The following is a 7,926-nucleotide window of genomic DNA, read 5'->3' as shown; positions in this document are numbered from 1 at the left end:
GATGCTCAATTTATTTACGAATGTACCCTAGTTACTAGGGACCGTTTACGTTGGAGAACAAGATCTATTGTATGCCTGTGTATTTGGGGAAATCAAATCTGAAATAATGATGAAATTGCGTGTATCCAAAGTTAAAACTCGTGATTTGTCGCCCTCTGGTGTGTAAAAGATGCAAAAGCTTACAGCACCTGGTATTCCCAGGCAGTCTCCCATCCAAGTACTGACCAGGCCCGAGCCTGCTTAGCTTCCGAGATCGGACGAGATCGGGCGTATTCAGGCTAGTATGGCCGTAAGCCAGGGAGGCTGTCCCTGACACTCTACTCAAAGGGAAGGCAATATCCGTTTCTGCCGTTCATACTTACAGTTGAACTGTCTCTCTACTCTAAAGCCCGGGACACACCAGCGCGCCGCAGACAGTCCCTGCTAACATGCCACGTTGTGGCAACGTTGTGCGTTAGCTGGGGTGCCACACCAGACCGGAACTATATTTTACAAAACGAACACATTTGTCTTGATAAAACAGCTGTAATTGAGTGCCTGACACGCCAGTCAAGCGCAATCTTGAGAAGGTGTGCATTTCAGTAAGGATTTCAATTGACATGCAGTATGAAACTGAAAGGAGGTTGCATCACTATGATGCATAACATTGCATGTATTGTATTTTCAAGTGTGTGCATTCATCCTGTTGTCATTTTGTTTTGAAAGCAGAAGAATCATTCAACAGGTTGCTGAGACAAATGTAAACCAGTAAAACATATGAAGAGAAACAAACCTTGAATATAAGTTCAGTTGTTTAAACATTTGACAAACTATGGTGAGGGGGTAAGAAAACACACAAATCCAGCAGCTCCTGTATTTCAATACACCAGAACCCAATATTATTGGCGAGTCGGGTAGTCCATCATCACAGTTCGAGGGCAGGCATCATTTCAGTAATTTCATCCCGTTGCATTCACATCCGTGCCTTGAATGAGATTGAATGTGATCTTTGCTCTCAAGTATGTTCCCAAGTTTTACACTTTCGTACTTTGCATGAATGGGAATGGAACCGTGTGTGTTGAATGAGGCTCCTTGTGAGCACTGAACTTTGTCCGGTGGAGTTCCTTTTTGTGTTGCTGTAATTGTGTCATTTCTTGATGAGAAAGATTAGGCAACATTTAGTCAATTCTAGCCATGATGCTCAAATTATTTACGAATGTACCCTAGTTACTAGGGACCGTTTACGTTGGAGAACAAGATCTATTGTATGCCTGTGTATTTGGGGAAGTCAAATCTGAAATAATGATGAAATTGCGTGTATCCAAAGTTAAAACTCGTGATTTGTCGCCCTCTGGTGTGTAAAAGATGCAAAAGCTTACAGCACCTGGTATTCCCAGGCAGTCTCCCATCCAAGTACTGACCAGGCCCGAGCCTGCTTAACTTCCGAGATCGGACGAGATCAGGCGTATTCAGGCTAGTATGGCCGTAAGCCAGGGAGGCTGTCCCTGACGCTCTACTTAAAGGGAAGGCAATATCCGTTTCTGCCGTTCATACTTACAGTTGAACTGTCTCTCTACTCTAAAGCCCGGGACACACCAGCGCGCCGCAGACAGTCCCTGCTAACACGAAACGTTGTGGCAACGTTGTGCGTTAGCTGGGGTGCCACACCAGACCGGAACTATATTTTACAAAACGAACACATTGTCTTGATAATACAGCTGTAATTGAGTGCCTGACACGCCAGTCAAGCGCAATCTTGAGAAGGTGTGCATTTCAGTAAGGATTTCAATTGACATGCAGTATGAAACTGAAAGGAGGTTGCATCACTATGATGCATAACATTGCATGTATTGTATTTTCAAGTGTGTGCATTCATCCTGTTGTCATTTTGTTTTGAAAGCAGAAGAATCATTCAACAGGTTGCTGAGACAAATGTAAACCAGTAAAACATATGAAGAGAAACAAACCTTGAATATAAGTTCAGTTGTTTAAACATTTGACAAACTATGGTGAGGGGGTAAGAAAACACACAAATCCAGCAGCTCCTGTATTTCAATACACCAGAACCCAATATTATTGGCGAGTCGGGTAGTCCATCATCACAGTTCGAGGGCAGGCATCATTTCAGTAATTTCATCCCGTTGCATTCACATCCGTGCCTTGAATGAGATTGAATGTGATCTTTGCTCTCAAGTATGTTCCCAAGTTTTACACTTTCGTGCTTTGCATGAATGGGAATGGAACCGTGTGTGTTGAATGAGGCTCCTTGTGAGCACTGAACTTTGTCCGGTGGAGTTCCTTTTTGTGTTGCTGTAATTGTGTCATTTCTCGATGAGAAAGATTAGGCAACATTTAGTCACTTCTAGCCATGATGCTCAATTTATTTACGAATGTACCCTAGTTACTAGGGACCGTTTACGTTGGAGAACAAAATGTATTGTATGCCTGTGTATTTGGGGAAGTCAAATCTGAAATAATGATGAAATTGTGTGTATCCAAAGTTAAAAATCGTGATTTGTCACCCTCTGGTGTGTCAAAGGTGCAAAAGCTTAAAGCACCTGGTATTCCCAGGCGGTCTCCTATTCAAGTACTGACCAGGCCCGAGCCTGCTTGGCTTCCGAGATCGGACGAGATCGGGCGTATTCAGGCTAGTATGGCCGTAAGCAAGTGAGACTTTCCCTGACGCTCTACTTAAAGGGAAGGCAATATCCGTTTCTGCCGTTCATACTTACAGTTGAACTGTCTCTCTACTCTAAAGCCCGGGACATACCAGCGTGTCGCAGAAAGTCCCTGCTAACACGCCACGTTGTGGCAACGTTGTGGCAACGTTGTGCATTAGCTGGGGTGCCACACCAGACCGGAACTATATTTTACAAAACGATCACATTGTCTTGATAAAACAGCTGTAATTGAGTGCCTGACACGCCAGTCAAGCGCAATCTTGAGAAGGTGTGCATTTCAGTAAGGATATCAATTGACATGCAGTATGAAACTGAAAGGAGGTTGCATCACTATGATGCATAACATTGCATGTATTGTATTTTCAAGTGTGTGCATTCATCCTGTTGTCATTTTGTTTTGAAAGCAGAAGAATCATTCAACAGGTTGCTGAGACAAATGTAAACCAGTAAAACATATGAAGAGAAACAAACCTTGAATATAAGTTCAGTTGTTTAAACATTTGACAAACTATGGTGAGGGGGTAAGAAAACACACAAATCCAGCAGCTCCTGTATTTCAATACACCAGAACCCAATATTATTGGCGAGTCGGGTAGTCCATCATCACAGTTCGAGGGCAGGCATCATTTCAGTAAATTCATCCCGATGCATTCACATCCGTGCCTTGAATGAGATTGAATGTGATCTTTGCTCTCAAGTATGTTCCCAAGTTTTACACTTTCGTGCTTTGCATGAATTGGAATGGAACCATGTGTGTTGAATGAGGCTCCTTGTGAGCACTGAACTTTGTCCGGTGGAGTTCTTTTTGTGTTGCTGTAATTGTGTCATTTCTCGATGAGAAAGATTAGGCAACATTTAGTCACTTCTAGCCATGATGCTCAATTTATTGACGAATGTACCCTAGTTACTAGGGACCGTTTACGTTGGAGAACAAGATCTATTGTATGCCTGTGTATTTGGGGAAGTAAAACCTGAAATAATGATGAAATTGTGTGTATCCAAAGTTAAAACTCGTGATTTGTCGCCCTCTGGTGTGTAAAAGGTGCAAAAGCTTACAGCACCTGGTATTCCCAGGCGGTCTCCCATCCAAGTACTGACCAGGCCCAAGCCTGCTTGGCTTCCGAGATCGGACGAGATCGGGCGTATTCAGGCTAGTATGGCCGTAAGCCAGGGAGGCTGTCCCTGACGCTCTACTTAAAGGGAAGGCAATATCCGTTTCTGCCGATCATACTTACAGTTGAACTGTCTCTCTACTCTAAAGCCCGGGACACACCAGTGCGCCGCAGACAGTCCCTGCTAACACGCCACGTTGTGGCAACATTGTGGCAACGTTGTGCGTTAGCTGGGGTGCCACACCAGACCGGAACTATATTTTACAAAACGAACACATTGTCTTGATAATACAGCTGTAATTGAGTGCCTGACACGCCAGTCAAGCGCAATCTTGAGAAGGTGTGCATTTCAGTAAGGATTTCAATTGACATGCAGTATGAAACTGAAAGGAGGTTGCATCACTATGATGCATAACATTGCATGTATTGTATTTTCAAGTGTGTGCATTCATCCTGTTGTCATTTTGTTTTGAAAGCAGAAGAATCATTCAACAGGTTGCTGAGACAAATGTAAACCAGTAAAACATATGAAGAGAAACAAACCTTGAATATAAGTTCAGTTGTTTAAACATTTGACAAACTATGGTGAGGGGGTAAGAAAACACACAAATCCAGCAGCTCCTGTATTTCAATACACCAGAACCCAATATTATTGGCGAGTCGGGTAGTCCATCATCACAGTTCGAGGGCAGGCATCATTTCAGTAATTTCATCCCGTTGCATTCACATCCGTGCCTTGAATGAGATTGAATGTGATCTTTGCTCTCAAGTATGTTCCCAAGTTTTACACTTTCGTGCTTTGCATGAATGGGAATGGAACCGTGTGTGTTGAATGAGGCTCCTTGTGAGCACTGAACTTTGTCCGGTGGAGTTCCTTTTTGTGTTGCTGTAATTGTGTCATTTCTCGATGAGAAAGATTAGGCAACATTTAGTCACTTCTAGCCATGATGCTCAATTTATTTACGAATGTACCCTAGTTACTAGGGACCGTTTACGTTGGAGAACAAGATCTATTGTATGCCTGTGTATTTGGGGAAGTAAAATCTGAAATAATGATGAAATTGTGTGTATCCAAAGTTAAAACTCGTGATTTGTCGCCCTCTGGTGTGTAAAAGGTGCAAAAGCTTACAGCACCTGGTATTCCCAGGCGGTCTCCCATTCAAGTACTGACCAGGCCCGAGCCTGCTTGGCTTCCGAGATCGGACGAGATCGGGCGTATTCAGGCTAGTATGGCCGTAAGCCAGGTAGGCTGTCCCTGACGCTCTACTTAAAGGGATGGCAATATCCGTTTCTGCCGTTCATACTTACAGTTGAACTGTCTCTCTACTCTAAAGCCCGGGACACACCAGTGCGCCGCAGACAGTCCCTGCTAACACGCCACGTTGTGGCAACGTTGTGGCAACGTTGTGCGTTAGCTGGGGTGCCACACCAGACCGGAACTATATTTTACAAAACGAACACATTGTCTTGATAAAACAGCTGTAATTGAGTGCCTGACACGCCAGTCAAGCGCAATCTTGAGAAGGTGTGCATTTCAGTAAGGATTTCAATTGACATGCAGTATGAAACTGAAAGGAGGTTGCATCACTATGATGCATAACATTGCATGTATTGTATTTTCAAGTGTGTGCATTCATCCTGTTGTCATTTTGTTTTGAAAGCAGAAGAATCATTCAACAGGTTGCTGAGACAAATGTAAACCAGTAAAACATATGAAGAGAAACAAACCTTGAATATAAGTTCAGTTGTTTAAACATTTGACAAACTATGGTGAGGGGGTAAGAAAACACACAAATCCAGCAGCTCCTGTATTTCAATACACCAGAACCCAATATTATTGGCGAGTCGGGTAGTCCATCATCACAGTTCGAGGGCAGGCATCATTTCAGTAATTTCATCCCGTTGCATTCACATCCGTGCCTTGAATGAGATTGAATGTGATCTTTGCTCTCAAGTATGTTCCCAAGTTTTACACTTTCGTGCTTTGCATGAATGGGAATGGAACCGTGTGTGTTGAATGAGGCTCCTTGTGAGCACTGAACTTTGTCCGGTGGAGTTCTTTTTGTGTTGCTGTAATTGTGTCATTTCTCGATGAGAAAGATTAGGCAACATTTAGTCACTTCTAGCCATGATGCTCAATTTATTTACGAATGTACCCTAGTTACTAGGGACCGTTTACGTTGGAGAACAAGATCTATTGTATGCCTGTGTATTTGGGGAAGTAAAACCTGAAATAATGATGAAATTGTCTGTATCCCAAGTTAAAACTCGTGATTTGTCGCCCTCTGGTGTGTAAAAGGTGCAAAAGCTTACAGCACCTGGTATTCCCAGGCGGTCTCCCATCCAAGTACTGACCAGGCCCAAGCCTGCTTGGCTTCCGAGATCGGACGAGATCGGGCGTATTCAGGCTAGTATGGCCGTAAGCCAGGGAGGCTGTCCCTGACGCTTTACTTAAAGGGAAGGCAATATCCGTTTCTGCCGATCATACTTACAGTTGAACTGTCTCTCTACTCTAAAGCCCGGGACACACCAGTGCGCCGCAGACAGTCCCTGCTAACACGCCACGTTGTGGCAACGTTGTGGCAACGTTGTGCGTAAGCTGGGGTGCCACTCCAGACCGGAACTATATTTTACAAAACGAACACATTGTCTTGATAATACAGCTGTAATTGAGTGCCTGACACGCCAGTCAAGCGCAATCTTGAGAAGGTGTGCATTTCAGTAAGGATTTCAATTGACATGCAGTATGAAACTGAAAGGAGGTTGCATCACTATGATGCATAACATTGCATGTATTGTATTTTCAAGTGTGTGCATTCATCCTGTTGTCATTTTGTTTTGAAAGCAGAAGAATCATTCAACAGGTTGCTGAGACAAATGTAAACCAGTAAAACATATGAAGAGAAACAAACCTTGAATATAAGTTCAGTTGTTTAAACATTTGACAAACTATGGTGAGGGGGTAAGAAAACACACAAATCCAGCAGCTCCTGTATTTCAATACACCAGAACCCAATATTATTGGCGAGTCGGGTTGTCCATCATCACAGTTCGAGGGCAGGCATCATTTCAGTAATTTCATCCCGTTGCATTCACATCCGTGCCTTGAATGAGATTGAATGTGATCTTTGCTCTCAAGTATGTTCCCAAGTTTTACACTTTCGTGCTTTGCATGAATGGGAATGGAACCGTGTGTGTTGAATGAGGCTCCTTGTGAGCACTGAACTTTGTCCGGTGGAGTTCCTTTTTGTGTTGCTGTAATTGTGTCATTTCTCGATGAGAAAGATTAGGCAACATTTAGTCACTTCTAGCCATGATGCTCAATTTATTTACGAATGTACCCTAGTTACTAGGGACCGTTTACGTTGGAGAACAAGATCTATTGTATGCCTGTGTATTTGGGGAAGTAAAATCTGAAATAATGATGAAATTGCGTGTATCCAAAGTTAAAACTCGTGATTTGTCGCCCTCTGGTGTGTAAAAGGTGCAAAAGCTTACAGCACCTGGTATTCCCAGGCGGTCTCCCATCCAAGTACTGACCAGGCCCGAGCCCGCTTGGCTTCCGAGATCTCATGAGATCGGGAGTATTCAGGCTAGTATGGCCGTAAGCCAGGGAGGCTGTCCCTGACGCTCTACTTAAAGGGAAGGCAATATCCGTTTCTGCCGTTCATACTTACAGTTGAACTGTCTCTCTACTCTAAAGCCCGGGACACACCAGCGCACCGCAGACAGTCCCTGCTAACATGCCACGTTGTGGCAACGTTGTGCGTTAGCTGGGGTGCCACACCAGACCGGAACTATATATTACAAAACGAACACATTGTCTTGATAAAACAGCTGTAATTGTGTGCCTGACACGCCAGTCAAGCGCAATCTTGAGAAGGTGTGCATTTCAGTAAGGATTTCAATTGACATGCAGTATGAAACTGAAAGGAGGTTGCATCACTATGATGCATAACATTGCATGTATTGTATTTTCAAGTGTGTGCATTCATCCTGTTGTCATTTTGTTTTGAAAGCAGAAGAATCATTCAACAGGTTGCTGAGACAAATGTAAACCAGTAAAACATATGAAGAGAAACAAACCTTGAATATAAGTTCAGTTGTTTAAACATTTGACAAACTATGGTGAGGGGGTAAGAAAACACACAAAT

At 43.4% G+C, this 7,926-nt stretch overlaps 7 non-coding genes across 7 annotated transcripts; all 7 read right to left on the bottom strand.

Annotated features, from left to right (window-relative positions):
- Positions 1-176: 176 nt before the first annotated feature.
- Positions 177-295, bottom strand: LOC136725102 (5S ribosomal RNA). The gene has a single exon (XR_010807481.1). It is a non-coding gene; the product is annotated as a 5S ribosomal RNA (ribosomal RNA).
- A 1,056-nt stretch (positions 296-1,351) lies between these two features.
- On the bottom strand, positions 1,352-1,470 carry LOC136725112 (5S ribosomal RNA). The gene has a single exon (XR_010807490.1). It is a non-coding gene; the product is annotated as a 5S ribosomal RNA (ribosomal RNA).
- A 1,055-nt stretch (positions 1,471-2,525) lies between these two features.
- Positions 2,526-2,644, bottom strand: LOC136725065 (5S ribosomal RNA). The gene has a single exon (XR_010807449.1). It is a non-coding gene; the product is annotated as a 5S ribosomal RNA (ribosomal RNA).
- Positions 2,645-3,709: 1,065 nt separating this feature from the next.
- Positions 3,710-3,828, bottom strand: LOC136725092 (5S ribosomal RNA). The gene has a single exon (XR_010807472.1). It is a non-coding gene; the product is annotated as a 5S ribosomal RNA (ribosomal RNA).
- A 1,066-nt stretch (positions 3,829-4,894) lies between these two features.
- Positions 4,895-5,013, bottom strand: LOC136725111 (5S ribosomal RNA). The gene has a single exon (XR_010807489.1). It is a non-coding gene; the product is annotated as a 5S ribosomal RNA (ribosomal RNA).
- Positions 5,014-6,078: 1,065 nt separating this feature from the next.
- Positions 6,079-6,197, bottom strand: LOC136725091 (5S ribosomal RNA). The gene has a single exon (XR_010807471.1). It is a non-coding gene; the product is annotated as a 5S ribosomal RNA (ribosomal RNA).
- Positions 6,198-7,263: 1,066 nt separating this feature from the next.
- On the bottom strand, positions 7,264-7,382 carry LOC136725123 (5S ribosomal RNA). The gene has a single exon (XR_010807500.1). It is a non-coding gene; the product is annotated as a 5S ribosomal RNA (ribosomal RNA).
- Positions 7,383-7,926: the final 544 nt, after the last annotated feature.

The sequence above is a fragment of the Amia ocellicauda genome, unplaced genomic scaffold (assembly GCF_036373705.1).
Source record: "Amia ocellicauda isolate fAmiCal2 unplaced genomic scaffold, fAmiCal2.hap1 HAP1_SCAFFOLD_206, whole genome shotgun sequence".
NCBI classification, from domain to species: domain Eukaryota; kingdom Metazoa; phylum Chordata; class Actinopteri; order Amiiformes; family Amiidae; genus Amia; species Amia ocellicauda.
Note: the sequence above shows the minus strand (reverse complement) of the source record. Positions and strands in the feature narration are given on the sequence as shown.